The sequence below is a fragment of the Mus caroli genome, chromosome 19 (genome assembly GCF_900094665.2).
Source record: "Mus caroli chromosome 19, CAROLI_EIJ_v1.1, whole genome shotgun sequence".
Lineage (NCBI taxonomy): Eukaryota > Metazoa > Chordata > Mammalia > Rodentia > Muridae > Mus > Mus caroli.
The window spans coordinates 32,295,228-32,300,041 of NC_034588.1; positions in this window are offsets into that span (position 1 = coordinate 32,295,228).

Sequence of the window (4,814 nt, forward strand, 5' to 3'; positions counted from 1 at the left end):
CAAAGCTTCTGCAAGGCAAAAGACACCATCAATAAGACAAAAAATCCACCAACAGATTGGGAAAGGATCTTTACTACTTAGCTTTTAAGAATGAGAACTTTCTGAGATTTTTGGCCAAATCGATGGCACTAGAAATTATCATCCAGAGTGAGGGAACTCAGACTTACATGGTATGTACTTAATAATAAGTGGATATTAGCCAAAAAAAGGGTACATAATAACCAAGATACAGTCCATAGAACTCAGAAAGTTCAACAAGCTGAAGGGCTCAAGTCAGGATGCCTCACTCCCACTTGGGGGAGGGAGAAGAAAGCAACCACAAGTGGGGATGAATCAAGGGACCTGGGAGTGAAAGGGGTAGGGTGGGGGAGAGGAGAACCTGATCTGGTACTGGGTGGGAGAAAAGAAATGAACCCCTGAGGGCCAGCACAAAGAATGGAAGCAGGCATTCTCTGGAGGGAATTGATTGGGGGAAACTCTCTAGAATGTATCAGAGACTTACAATGTAACTTAAACTCAGGACTCAAAGGGAGGGACCCTAGATGAAATGACCTACAGTATGGAGAGGGAATTGTAGAGCCTACTTTCAGCAGAAATACAGGACATCTCATGAGTGATGGGGTTTCTTCCCCACCTTTAAATCTCTGGCCCGTAATTGTTCCTCTCTGAAAGAATTGTAAGATTGGAAATGATGAAGAGTCTGAGGAAAAGAAGGTCCAATGACAGGCCCACAGTGGCATCCACCATAAGAGGAGGCCCCAAAGCCTGACACTATTACTGAGGCTATGGAACACTCACGAAAAGGGAACTATCATGACAGACAAAAGAAGAAAATAAAGAAAATATCCTGAGTGAGGTAACCCATACATGAACGGACATATGTGGTTTATACTCATTGATATGTAGATATCCCAAAAGCTCAGAATAGCCACAATACAATTCATAGACCATATAATGCTTAAAAACAAGTAAGACCAAAGTGTCAAAGTATGTATGGTTCAATCCCACTTAGAAGGGGCAACAAAATGATCACAGGAGGTAGAGGGATGGAGGAACCTGGAAGATAGATTAATTAGGTAAAAATGTGTGGGTGTATGTGTGGTAGTGGCTAGTTATGGGAAGAAATAGAAGAGAAGTCAAGAGGGTCAGGATAATGAATAGAAATATGCAGCAGTGGGGAGGGTAGAGGAATTAGAAAGTCATAGATGCCAGGGAAGGGAGAGGTTCTCAAATCCTATGAGGAAGACATTATCCGAGATTCCCAACAAAATGCAGAGAGAACAACCTCCAATAGGTAGACATGTCCCCAGTTGAGGGATAGAGCCACCCACCCATCTCAAAAATTTTAACCTAGAATTGTTCCTTTCTAAAGGAATTGTAGGGGGGAAAAAGGAGCAGACTGAAGAAAAGCCCATTCAGAGACTGTCCCATGTTGGGATCCATGCCATCTACAGTCACCGAATCCCTACATTATTGGTGATACCATGATGTGCTTGCAGACTAGAGCCTGATATGGGTGTCCTATGAGAGGAACTGCCAGCACCTGACTAAGACAGATGCAGATAGTCTCAGTCAACCATTACACTGAGACTGTGGACCCCAACAGAAGAGTTAGGGGTTGGACAGAAGGAAAAGAATGGGATTGCAACTTCAGAGGAAAAACTGCAGTATCAACTAAATGGTCCCCTCAGAACTCCCAGGAACTAAACCATAAATAAAAAAGTTGTACATAGGCTTCTTCATTCTAGTGATACATATGTAGCAGAGGACTGCCTTATCTGACATCAATGGGAAGGAGGCACTTAGTCCTGTGGAAGCTGGATGACCCAGATAAGGTTGATGCTAAAGGGTGAGGCAGGAATGGCTAGATGGGTAGGTGGGTAAGCAGCTTCTTAGGTGCAAAATGGTTGGGGATGGGGAATGGGTAATTGGAGGGGAGATAAGGAAGTGAGACAACATTTGAAATGAAAATATATAAAATAATTAATTAGAAAACTAACTTACAGTCCCATGGTTCCCAGAGTACTCTCTACACACCCGAAGCCCTAGCATGCCCAGGGTCTTAGGATCTCTGGTGAGTGGAACACAACATCTGTTCCAACAGAACCACCAGTGCCTGGGGCAACTAGGAATAGGGACACAGGAGACCTTCTTGGCCAGTGGCTTGGGTTCATTCAGGTGGCCCTTGGTCTACCATGGTTTTGAACTCCGTGGAGAGCCCCATCCAGGTTCCCCAGAGGAAGTATGACTTCCAGGTTCCATAGCACACCCATGATGTTAGGATTTCAGGATACCAGAATCCCAGGAGCTTGGTCACACCAGGATATTAGCATCTCAGAGGAAGCTTGACTGTTAAGAACTCTGACACACCCAGAATCTCAGGATCACAAGATCCCAGAATCACAGGATCACAGAGAAAGCTGAACTCTGAGGAGTTCTGACTCAACTGGGATTACAGAAAGGACAGGCTTCAATAAGATATATTGTGGACAGGGAACACTTGAGATAATCAGATGGTGGGAGACAAGTATAAGAACAGAAGCAACAGCAACCAACGTTACTTGGCATCATCAGATCCCAAGTTTGACACCATATCAAGTCCTGGATATACCACCACACCAGAATAGCAAGGTATGGATACAAGGTCACTTTTCATGATAATGATGGAGGACTATAAAAAGGACATAAATAACTACCTTAAAGAAATACAGGAGAATATAGAAGAAGCGCTTAAAGAGGAAACACAAAAATCCCCTAATGAATTATAGGAAAACACATCCAAACAGGTGAAAGAATTGAAGAAACCCACCCAGGATCTAAAAATGGAAGTAGAAACAACAAAGGGAGACAACTCTGTAGATTGAAAACCTTGGAGAGACATTAGGAGCCATAGTGGGACTTCCACTCGTGGGACTGGGAAAGAAAGGCTTAAAGCTTTTTACCCACTACCTGTCCTGTCTGCAAAATGTGCTAAGATGAAAATATCTCAGTGTTTCTGGGAGTGACCAATCAATGACTGATCTAAATTGAGGCCCAAACAATGAAGGGAGTCCATACTCCACAATGGGAGGATGGCCTGGAATGGGAAGCTGTATGACTCAGAGAAATGTAGTGGTACCAAACATTACTGACAAACAAAAAATGTCAATGATTGCTAATAATATTCTGCTACACTCATAGATTAGTGACTAGACTAGTCATCTTCAGAGAGGCTTTGTTGAGCACCTGAATGGAAACAGATGCAGAGACACACAGACAAACAATAAGGCAAAGATAGGACAACCCAGAAAAAGATGAGAAGAAAGGATTTTAGGAAACAGAAGGTTGGAGGATACCAGGAGTATATGGTAAACAGAATCAACTAAGCAGGGCTCATAGAGGTTACAGAGATGGAAGTTGTAATCCTAGACACTGAGTTGGTCTGTATATACACTGTGTTTTCTTATTTTGGGCATTTTGTGGGACTCCTAACAGTGGCAGAGGGAGTGTCTCACTCCTTTGCCTGTTCTTGGGACCCTTTTCTGCCTACTGGGTTGTATTCTCCAGATTTGATATGGCAATTTCAACCAAGTGTTATTGCATTCTGCTATGCTGTATTCATTTGTTATCACTAAGATGCCTGCTCTTTTCTGAAGGGAAATGGAGAACAGCTTATATGGAGGAGATTGGAGTGGAGGGAACTGGGAGGAATGGAGAGAAGTGTGGCTGAGGTCAGGATGTATTGCATGAGAAAAGAACAATGAAAACAGAATAAAAGAAAAATTCAAATTCTAGAATGAAAACAAGCAAGCAAGCAAACAAACTAAAGCCTACAGTGCATTATTCTATTGATATAATGTAGTAGAAACAAAACACAACAGTAAGGAAAGGAAATTTTAATACCTAGAATAGTAGAATTGAACTCAGACTGAAGAAGGAGGGAAAAAGATAAATTCCTCAGAAGACTGGTTCTAGATGGTGTTGTAGTCATAGAATCAGGTTCATCTTTCAATGCCACTGACCTGAGCACTATATATTTATCAACTGTTTCCTGAAGAAAAATGATTTTTTCATAGGTAAGTCCTTGGAATATGAGCATAAAGCTTTCAGTTCCTTTAAGATATTTTGAGTTACTTGAAGGAAGAAAACTAAATCAATCTGCCTTAATAGGACTTTAAAAAGTAAAAAGACCTGAAATATTTTTAAAATATTGTATATTCATATATTTCAGACCAATTTACAAAAACTCTAGAAAGAATATGTAAAATTAAGGTTATAAGCAAAGCTAGTATAAAAGAAAAACTACCAAATAAAAACACAGTAAACATTTTAAATGGATCAATAATGTTAATCTTTTAAAATTTTAAATAAATAAAGATAAAAATTCTTGGAAATTAAATAAATAAAGGACAAGTGTCTAAAAAAGAATGAGGCTAAAAAAAGTTTCTCATTAGAAAGTGGTATAATAAAAGGCAATTGACAAGCATTCAAAATCAGTCTATACTTTTAAATATGTGTGACGTTCATAAAAAGCAAGACAATAGTATACGATAATTTCAAAATTGTTCTGAAAATGCAAGATAATGGCAATCAAGTCCATATTAAAAAAAGTTGGCAGTACTAAGTCTAAAAAAACCCCAGTTCCATGACATGTATAAGTAAAAGATTATTTTTTAGAATTCTTTACTTTCCACCAAAACAATTACTAAAGTATAAATTAGAAGAAAACTAAATTTGAAAAATGGTCAAGCTGGGCATGGTGGCGTATGCCTTTAATCCTAGCACTTGGGAGGCAGAGGCAGGTAGATATCTGAGTTCGAGGCCAGCCTGGTCTA